At 42.8% G+C, this 11,094-nt stretch overlaps 1 long non-coding RNA gene across 1 annotated transcript; it reads right to left on the bottom strand.

The window, feature by feature from the left end:
* Nucleotides 1-1,846: 1,846 nt before the first annotated feature.
* On the bottom strand, nucleotides 1,847-6,942 carry LOC112404905 (uncharacterized). The gene is made up of 3 exons (XR_003004245.1): nucleotides 6,811-6,942; nucleotides 6,436-6,494; nucleotides 1,847-1,930 (listed from the first exon to the last, which is right to left on the bottom strand). It is a non-coding gene; the product is annotated as an uncharacterized LOC112404905 (long non-coding RNA).
* Nucleotides 6,943-11,094: the final 4,152 nt, after the last annotated feature.

Here is an 11,094-nt window from a genome sequence, read left to right as displayed (position 1 = left end):
TACGTGGGCCTCTAACTGTTGTGGCCTCTCCCGTCGCGGAGCACAGGCTCCGGACGCGCAGGCTCAGCAGCCATGGCTCGCGGGCCCAGCCGCTCCGCGGCACGTGGGATCCTCCTGGACCGGGGCACGAACCCGTGTCCCCTGCATCGGCAGGCGGACTCTCAACCACTGCGCCACCAGGGAAGCCCTCGTTTTAATTTTTAAAAGGTTATTATAAATCATTTTGGAAAGAATGCTTCCATTTAAAGGCATAAGATAAAGGCAAATATATCTTTTCTAAAAATCTATAAAACAGGAGTAAAGTTCACATAGGGCATCATTTTGTTTTACCTTACACCTCCTTCTTTTAATTTTTTGAATCATGTGAATATGTTACATATCTTAAAATACATATGTGTGAAAAAATACATATGTGTGTTGTGTATATATGTGTGTGTTTGTGTACACGCAAATCCACATATCATGTTTATTTTGCTCCCCCAAATTTTACTCTTCTGTTTTATCCCTTATATTCACAGCCCATGCATAATACATTGTGGGTCTGAGGAAGACAAAAAATAGAAACCCTCTCTGCCAAGTTCTCAATAAAATTAAGACAAAAGAAGGAAGCAGACAGGAGACCAAAATAAAAGGCTGCGTTGGAGGATGTGACTTTTATCAGCGGGCAAATATCCTTCTTAATTTTAAGAATATCCTGCGGTAAGATAAATTCATCTATAGTGACCCAGGCAGAGCTGAACCGAGGCAGGTATCACCATATTCTGGTGTAACATGCAAGATACTTAACACCTTACGAGCTGGCACCTAACAATCTAAACAGTCTACAGCTACAGACAGCACGGACAGCCGTGTGGGTGTGTAAGCTGCCCAGGCAGGGCCTGATTCTGTACTCAGTGTGGGGGGCAGCGCAGAAAGATGCGAGCTGAGGGCAGGCCGGCTCCTCAAGAGAAGCGAACCCATGCCCAGTTTATCCTTCCAGCCCACCAATCAAATCAGTCATTTCACCTCTCAAGGGAAGAGTGAAGTAAGGGAGTAGAGAGAAACCAGGAGTGTTACCCGAATCACAAATGGAGATGGAAGGAAACACCACAAATAGGGAAGATTCCTTCGGAAGAACAGATCCAAATGTAAAACTAAGGCTTTGAAGAAAATAAACAAGGTGCTATGATAGATACCAACACTGCAATGAACCTATACATATGTAAGTTATTTTCAAAATGAGTGCTATGCACTTATCCCCTTGCCTCCCAAGTTCATATGTTGAAGTCCTAACCCCAAATGTGAATGTATTAATATTTGCAGATAGGGCCTATAAGGAGATAATTACAGTTAAATGAGGTCATATGGTGGAGCCCTGATAGAGAGGATTAGCGCCCTCATCCAAAAAGGCACCAGAATGCTCACTCTCTCCCCTGCCACTTCCCCCTCAACAAAGAAGAGGTCGTGTGAGCATACAAAGATCTGGTGTTGCCTACAAGCTGAAAGAAGAGGCCTCAGAATGAAATCTACCTTGTCAGCATCTTAATCTTCAACTTATAATATATAACTTCAACTTATATAATATATATATAGAGAGAGAGAGAGAAATGTAGAAAGCTTATGACATGTAACTACAAATTTTTATATTTATCTTCATAGTGCCTATTGAATGAAGAGCATTGTTAGAACATGATATAAACTGCAAGCTGAGCTAGATTATAAAGGTTCTTTTTAATGTTGAATTAAAATGTGGGTCCCTTAAAAATTAGATGTATACCTTATTTTCAAGATTGAGTTTTGAATCAATGTCCTGTCTCAAATAATACTTGCAAACAATCAATTTAGACTTTTCATTGCTTACTTACTCAGTTGCTTCTCTGTTGGGAACTCTTCTCACGGAGAAAGCCACCATCGCTTTGAAGAGATATTCTTCATTTGTATCCCAGGTGTACTGAAAGAGAAGTAAAACCGAAGGTAAAGTGAAGAGGCATGGGGTAAAAATTGGTCCACTGGGTTCTAACTGTGGCCACACTGGTGTTGGTGTGTGTGTGTCTGTCTGTCTGCGTCTCTCTCTCATCTTCCTCATACAATAAAGACTGGAGACCATGATAAATCATGTCACCATAATGTTCAGGATAGAGTTTCCCAGCTATTCTATCACTGTAAGTGTGGTGTGTTTCCCATTGCATTATCTTCTTCCAAATCTGCAGTATTAGTAGCCAGTCAACAAACAGGTCACTTGGACATCTCATCCTGGACACAAACAGTTGATTCCCTTCTTCCCTTTCACCTTTCCCTCATAAACTGACTCCCCTTCTCAGCTTCCTTCCCTTTATTAACACCAGTACAATTTTACTTTTTATACTTTTAGCTGAAAACTTGAGTGTATGTGTGTATTATGGGCTGAATTGTACCCCCCTACAAAGAAATTCATATGTTAAAATCCTAACCCCCCAGTACCTCAGAATAGAACCATATATGGAGATAGTGTCTTTACAGAGGTGATCAGGTTACAATTAGATCACGAGGGTGGGCCCTAATCCAATATGACGGGTGTCCTTGGAAGAACAGGAAATTTGTCACAGACACATACAGAGGGAAGACGTGTAGACACAGGGAGAAGACAGCCATCTAGAAGCCAAGGGGAGAGGCCTGGAACACATCCCTCCCTCACAGAACTCAGAAGGAACCGACCCCACTGACACCTTGATCTTGGACTTCCAGCCTCCAGAATGAGAGAAAACAAATTTCTGTTGTTTAAGCCACTCAATCTGTGGTACTGTGTTACAGCAGCCCTAGCAAACTGAAGTGGCTGACTCCACATTTTAGGTGGTAATCAAGTGTAACTGGAGAAAATCACAAAACAGGTTCTGTGGCTTAACTCTAAACTCAAGATGACCTACTCCCAAATTGCCCGGGATCCCCTTAGGATTCTCCATCAGTTTTCTCTCTCTCAAAGTTCACAATGACTATTTCAAAGCTCCTTCAGGCCTCCCCAAATCTCAGTGCTTCCCTCAAACCTCACTCTCACTAGGAGCTCTTGTTTTATAAGTCACTGATACATCTCGAGTCATCCACTCACACTCCCCCGCCCTCCTGACACCAAGTACAAAACTTCCTCCATAGGCACATGTCTTATCCACATCCTCCTCCGAAGGGCCAGATGTGGTGTTTCTCCTCCTGTCAATGGCTGTTCTGTCCACCTCTATTAGGAACGCTTCCATTCGGCCCTTCCCAGGATCTAAACAATACAGTTTTCCCCTCTCTTCTGTGCATTCAGTGCTGACTGGAGGCTGTCCATTGACTCTGAACCATGCTCAACTCTCTCCCATTAAAACAACAGCAAAACTAAATCACTTTTTTCAGTCCTCCTTCTTCTACCCATTGCTGTCTCTCTCCTGCCCTCCAGAGCCAAAATTCCCAAAGGAGTTGTCCATCCTTCTGTCTTTACATGGTCACTGCCCACTTACTCTTTTCTTTTAATATAAATTTATTTATTTTAGTTATTTGTGGCTGTGTTGGGTCTTCGTTGTTGTGCGTGGGCTTTTCTCTAGTTGCGGCGAGCAGGGGCTACTCTTCGTTGCGGTGAGCGGGCCTCTCATTGCGGTGGCTTCTCTTGTTGCGGAGCACGGGCTCTAGGCACGCGGGCTCAGTAGTTGTGGCACATGGGCTTCAGTAGCTGTGGCTCGCGGGCTCTAGAGCGCAGGCTCAGTAGTTGTGGCACACGGGCTTAGCTGCTCCGCAGCATGTGCGATCTTCCCGGACCTAGGGCTCAAACCCGTGTGCCCTGAATTGGCAGGCAGATTCTTAACCACTGCACCACCAGGGAAGCCCCACTGCCCACTTATTCTTAACCTCCTCCACCATCTGCCTTCCAATCACTCTACTCCACAAAGCGGCTCTCTCACGTTACCAATGACCTTCACGTTGCTCAACACAATGAGCAGTTTTCAGTCACGCCTCGCTTGGCCTCTCAACAGCACATTTGATGCTCTTGAACAGTCCCTTCATCCGAAAGCACTCTCTTCCCTTTCGTGATACGGCATCGTCCTGGTTGTCCTCCTGCCCCTCTGACTCCTTTGCAGGTTCACCCTCCTCTACAAGGGCTTTAAGCTTTCGAGAATCACTAAGCTCAAGGCTAGCCCCTCTCCTCTTGCCACCCTCCGCTTTCTCCCTCAGCACTGTCATTACAACCTCAGTGCAGGTGACGCAGGAACGTGTATCTCAAGCCAGCTCTGTCCTTGCCTGTTTGTCAATAATACCTCAAACTCAGTAAGTCCAAAATTAAAGCCATGGTTTTCTTGTTGGTTCTTGGTTCCCTGACTCATAAATGGGCCATCAGGCATCCAGTTGCATAATTAGAAACAAAAGCTTATCCTTCACCCGTCGTCCTCTCTTCCTTGTCATCCCATCCCCGTGACTCTCAAATCCCTTCACTGCCCCCTCTATCTCCACCAACACACCATACTCCAAATAGCCATCATCTCCCACCTGCACTACTCCACCTGCCTCCCAACTGGCTCCTCCTCTCTACTCCAGGCGCCTGGACTCTGTCTTCCACACTGTAGCCAAAGTGTCTTGTAAACACAAATTCTGTCATGACGCCCCTTCCACGAAACTCCTCGTCGCTTTAAAGATAATATCAAGGACTTCCCTGATGGTGCAGTGGTTAGCAGTCTGCCTGGCAATGCAGGGGACACGGGTTTGAGCCCTGGTCCGGGAAGACCCCACATGCCGTGGAGCAACTAAGCCCGTGTGCCACAACTACTGAGCCTGCGTTCTAGAGCCCACGTGCCACAACTACGGAAGCCAGCATGCCTAGAGCCCATGTTCTGCAACAAGAGAAGCCACCACAACGAGAAGCCCGTGCGCAGCAACAGAGAGTAGCCCCCGCTCGCTGCAACTAGAGAAAAGCCCGTGCACAGCAACAAAGATCCAACGCAGCCAAAAATAGATACATTAATTAAATATATATATACATACATATATATAACATCAAAACTCCTCAACACAGCCCACACATTCTTTGGCCTGACCCTTCCTTCCGCCCGCAGCTCATCATGCACCATGGTCCTCCCCACTGCTCCACTTCCAGGCACCTTGCCCTCCTTCCACCCTTCACTCTCCCCAAGTTCTTTCCTATAATAAGCCTTTGCATGTGCTGGTCCCTCCACCCTCTTTCCTTTCATCCCCTGGTTCACTTTTACTCCTGCTTTAGACCTCACAGCAAATGCCAGTTCCTGCGGCCCCTCGTGAGGCCAAAGCCCCTACGTACTTCTCCTCCCTGTAATGCTTGCCAAGATTACACACTTGCATTTGGTTCATTAACATGCAACCAATTCCACTACTATAAGCTCCCCAAGGGCAAGGATAAGCCTGGTTTTAGCTGCACTGCATCCCCAGCACCCAGCACGGGGCCTGCCCTCAGAGGATCCTGGGATAAGCAACCCTACGCACTGGCAGAGATGGTGGATTCTGCAGTCAGACTGCCTGGGTACAAACCTGACCCCTGCCCCTTGCTGACTTGACATCTTGAGTAGGCCACGTAATGTCTCTGCGCCTCAGTTTTCTCATCCACCTCATGAGAATGGGAATACCCATGCCACCTTCCTCAAAGGGTTGTTATGAGGGCTAAATGAGCCGATGTGAGCAAAGTGATTAGATGGGTCCCAGCTAGAAAGTAAACTAAGTTCTCAAGGAATGCTGGCGGTTAGAATGATTATTACTCACGGAGCGAGCGAACAAAACGGTGGATTGCCCTGCCAACTGAGTCCTTCCAAGTATCTTTAGCACTGTTTTATCATCTCTAGCCTGAGGCGTCTTGCTATCACCTTCTATTCGGGAAAATGGTCACAGAGCATGCGGAAAACCGAAGCTAGAATGACACAACTCCATCCTATTAATTCAACAGTCTTTACTGCTCCTATAGCTACCGGAGCCCCATGAGTATTTTTTTAACTTTAATTTCATAAGCATATATTTCATGCTATTACTTTGACATGTGAGAAGAACTGAAGAAACCTCACCTGAGAATTGGAACGTTCTGTGCCATGAAAGATCTCATGCGGGTGAAAGTTGCCCTCCTTTCAATGATGAGAAAAGTCACTGACAAAGTTCAAATGACCACAACGGTGAGGAGCAGAGCCCAGCCCACACCTGAGAGCCTGACTCAGGCCCCTCTGCTCCACTCTGCTAGGCTGAAACGTGCAGGCTTGCAAAATTGTTTGGGGCAGCACAGAACTTCACATATTTTCCAGCACACACTGCAGATTAAATACTTCAGGCAAAATCACTTTACTAACAATTTCTATTTCACTACAATCTTTTTTGCTTTAAGAAAATATCAGATTTCAGGTCTTTAGAAGCAATCTATACAAGTTTAAGATAAACTATGCAGAGAAAGCAGTGTTACCAGCAAACAAAATTTTAAAGGAACATACAAGTTTCTTCACTTACTGCTTTATCTCCCAGAGCTGTTCTGAGACTAAGTCTCACTTTAAAAGCATTTTCTGCATCTGCCAGAGAGAGAAAAGACAGAGAGCACTATATGATGATAAAATCTGCCAAAATGGAACCTGATAGATGCTAATATTTAATGCAACTCGAATCAACAGAATTGCAAGTAAACTGCCCCAGATACTTCCGGAAGTTTAACTGCAATCACCTTAAATGGCTGAAATTTTAATTTCAAACTCATAAAACATTCACAGGCTCAACTTTCAAGCCATGACACGACGGCAGATTTAGAAAAATAAAGAAGTCTTTCGGTCAGAGACTTGTCAATCATTTAGAAAACTGTTCATCTACTTTGAAGTTTCAAGGCTTACGTACCTGGCTGACAGAGTTCGGCATGAATAGCACTCACTAGAAAAAAGAGCAGCCACAACATTCTTTCAAAGTGGAAAACACAAGGCAAACGGAGGGAAAAAAAATCCACCCTTCGCTTAAAGCTGCCTTAGCCATTCTGTGACCTGGATTAGAATATCAGACAAACAAGCAAGCCACCAACTAAAAGGTTTAATGATTAACCCCCATCATCTGGGTTAATACTTTGAGAGAAGCAGCCCATCTCCTGTTAGTTATTTACGAAAATCTGTTTGGAAAACAGATTAGCTGTCCTTTCCAAATTCTACCTCCAAAGAATGTTTTCTCTGCTGACCCAAAAGTCGGAATCCTCCCCCCACCTCTCTTCTGTTGTTGTCTGGTTAAATGCACGGTGGGAAGCATTAGTCCTTTCTGGAGGTTTACCTTGGCATGAACTTCCCATCTTTTCAGGGCTGAAATATCTCTGGCGTATAGATAGACTCTCTTAATTTAGGAAACAAACATCACTCCTTTCTATCTCTGGTGAACAAAGGACACCCTTCCAAGACTGGCCTCATTAGACTCTCACCTCCACAGGTAAACATTCAGGAGAGTTTCCAACTCAAAGAGAATGCTTTTGCTCAGCGCTAAGCTCTGGTAGTTGTGTAAAATCAAAAGTTAATGATGTACAGCAGTGCGATCCAATGGAACATTCTGTGATGATGGAAATGTTCTATATCTGCACTATACACTATGTATACAATACGGAAGCCACTAGGCATAGGTGGCTGTTGAGCACTTGAAATGGGGCTAGTGCTGCTGAGAAAATGAACTTTTATTAAGTTAATTTAATTTAAGTAGAAACATGTGGCTAAGCAACTACATTGCTCAGTGCAGCTACACGACAGTAATTAGGAGCTACCGACCATGAACTAGCTTTGCTGAATTATTTCTCTAATCCTCAAAACAGCAGCCCACAGTTGCTGTGGTATAATCATCTTACATACGAGGAAACCGAGGATCCAGTATTTAAGGCATTGCTGGCAACAGGGAGTGGAATGGGTGTCACTTTACCAGCCTGGATGACTTACACTTGAACCCTATCTCCACCACACTGAACCCAACTGTATCTCAGGGTCATCACTGATCAAAACTGAAATTGTAACGAAACCTCAGAGATGCTCTGAGGACTACGGCAGTGAGTGGAGAAGAACCTTTCCCCTAGTGGGCATTCTACAGGTGCCAATCAAGCCCCCCAGCGGGTCAGTGTCAGGACTTTCCTCTCTACCACGCCGCCTCTGCATGTGTTCAGTCCCCACATTCCACCTCGTTGCTTGAAAACCATGAATGGAAAAAGTAGATCGGGTGACCCCGCTGTTAAATGGACAATCTGGATTTTTAAAGCAGCAACAAGAAAAATATCAACAGCTACACTTCTCATTTCCCCTTCCTGGTTAGGGTGATAGCTTATCGTAGATGACCCACTGCTGTTGGCTAACTCCACTTAAGGAGTTTCCCTCATCTCCTTCACCTTGGTTGCCAGGGCACAGAGTCAGGAAAAGTTGTGCTAGAGACAGAAGTGGCCAAAAGTTAGCCTAGTAGTCATTCCAGAAATTTCACTATTAGATGAAATGGAAATTTCCGAGAAGGAAGGGCCCGCATAACTGACCCCTGAAAATAAAGTCAGACTAGATGAAGTTATCTTAGGAAATGTTAGACTAGATAAAGGCATCCTGGGGGCAGGGAGGGAAAAGACAGAGACGTAACAAAGCTGATTATTTGCATCAAGGAACAAAGCTGTGTTAGCGAGATAGAAATCTGATTCAGCCTGCTTTTCACCTTAAAACTTCATAAATATATCAAATGTCTCTCTTCTGCTTTTACTTAGTCACTTATGTGACGAGGCTTGAAGACAGTAAAATGCTGAGTTTTTGTCAGTGTAAGCCACTCATTTGAAAAGAGAAGAAAATCTCTTCTCTTCTGAATTATGATTTCTCAATGTTTGTTGTCTCATTTTAAAAAACAATAGAAAAAAGAATAGAAGTTCTGTACAGAAAATACAGAGAGGCAAAAAGAGAAAAGTAGAAAATACCCATACTACTACCCGCATGGACGACAAATGTGAATATATTTTAATAGTTGAAACACACCTTCCGTAGCCTTGGATCTTCTTGTATGTTCTCGTGTGATGTTATTGTTGTTTTGTCTCACTGTAGTGGCCCTATGGGAACAGGGAAACATCACGGTGGCAATCACATGGGCCCTCCACGGGATCTGGTGAGTCGCTTTATTTTCATTTATTTATTTATTTATGCGTGCATGCATGCATGCCGCGCTGTCTGGCTTGCAGAATCTTACTTCCCCGACCAAGGATCGAACCCATGCCCTCGGCAATGAAAGCGCAGAGTCCTAACCACTGGATGGCCAGGGAATTCCCTGGTGAGTCACTTTAAAATTGATAGATCATGAGATATATCAAATTTATTTTATTCCTAGTTTACTGAAAATTCCCTTTATTGAATTGTATTCAATAACCTATATTGAATTTCAGTATCTATTAATATGATCCGAGAATTTTTACCACTTGGTACATTATAGTTTAGAATTTCTTTACACTGATCCAACCCTTAGATAAGCTCAGTGTGATGATTTCTAACATGCTTCTGGACTTAGTTGCTGTGTTTTTCTTTCTTTAGGTTTTTAAATCCATTTTTGTAGAAGAATATTTAGGTTCCTTTTCAAGCACTGATTCTTTTCTCCAGCCCTCGTATTATTACCATGTTGAAAATGGTACAGATAGATTTCTAACATTGTCTATGTGTTTACAAATACTTGAAAATGTAGAAGAAATAAAATATTCAGAGTTAAAGATTCTGGACCATACATATTTCGGAGGAAGAGTTCTTTTAAAATTTTCTTATATTGCCAGTAATTTCAGGTTTCGTATTTCTTTCTGAGTCCCTTTTCGCTGTTTACAGTATCCAAGAAATGCATTCATTTCATTAAGATGTTCCAGTTTTCTCATGGACTTTATACAATATTTCCCATAAAATACTCCATTCACTGTTACATTCCCTTTATATTTTCTAGTTATATATTAATTTTTTTCTCCACTTTTCAAAATCCTGTACATACTTAGCCTTTATTTTCATGCACAATTTTAAGTATTAAACCTCCAGAGAATTCATATCAAACTTGCTTCATACAATGCTCATTTCAGCAATTTCACAAATAGGAGCTTAATAATTTATCAGTAACAGTGGTAATGATGGCAAATAAAGCATTTTCAATCATCCCGAATATGGTCCTATTTACTGTCAATGTTTAGAGTTTAGAGAACGCAGATAAAAAATTGAGACTACTGTAGCCGTGAGCAATATGAAAGGCACTGAGTCTCCTGAGACAGGAAAGAGAAATTGATTTCTCTGTGCTTTTTCCTACTCCACAACACTACTGGAAAGCAGTTTCTTGGCACATAACTATTGATCTACTGCTCTGGAGGGTGAATTAAATATGAGACCACACGAAAAGAAAACACGTGAGTTGTTCTTTTCATTCACACAAGATGCCTTTTAAAGTACATCAGAGTTGTAAACGCATGTGGGGGATTATGTATGCTCCATTTACCTGCAATAAAACAAGATGTAGCAGGGAGAACCAATGTAGATTTTAAGTTTTGAAGCTGATTGTTCTGTTTCACTGTCACAAACAGGTATTTTGTAAACCTATACAACCTTGAACACTGTAAGCTTTCATTTTTTTTATCTTTAAACATCTTAACCACTATTACAGGTCTATCTCAATGATCACCTCCTTCGAGGAATCTTTCTTTTCTTTTCTTTTTGTTATAGATTTTTAGCTGTTACTATTTGCTGTGGACTTGTCTAATCTACTAACTTTTTATTCTCTCTTTGTCCTGTGTTCCCATAGCATTTTGTTCACATTTGTACATGGATCTATTGCCAACATGATTTGCTTTCGGGTCCTACAAATTTTAAGCTCCTGGAGGGCAGGGACTATATTTGGTTCCATATGCATTTCTCACGGCCCATGAATATTTGGTAATTTAATGACACTGAATTGACTTACTTGAATCATAAATGGGCAGTTTAAGGAGCTCAAGACTGTGGAAATGAAGTATCACGAGGTACACTGCAATTTTTTTGACATTCCCAGCCAGAGAAAAACAACTCCCAGTATCTTTGATAAACAAGGAACCCTGGGCTTTGGAAAATTTTTGTCTCCACTCCCGTACCTTATGCCCTTTTCAAGATGAGAAAAAAAATCTGAAGCTACGATATTCGAAAGCTC

This window comes from Neophocaena asiaeorientalis, unplaced genomic scaffold, assembly GCF_003031525.2.
Source record: "Neophocaena asiaeorientalis asiaeorientalis breed wild unplaced genomic scaffold, Neophocaena_asiaeorientalis_V1.1 scaffold1419, whole genome shotgun sequence".
NCBI lineage: Eukaryota > Metazoa > Chordata > Mammalia > Artiodactyla > Phocoenidae > Neophocaena > Neophocaena asiaeorientalis.
The sequence above is the reverse complement of the archived record's forward strand: the minus strand, read 5'-3'. Positions and strand labels throughout refer to the sequence as shown.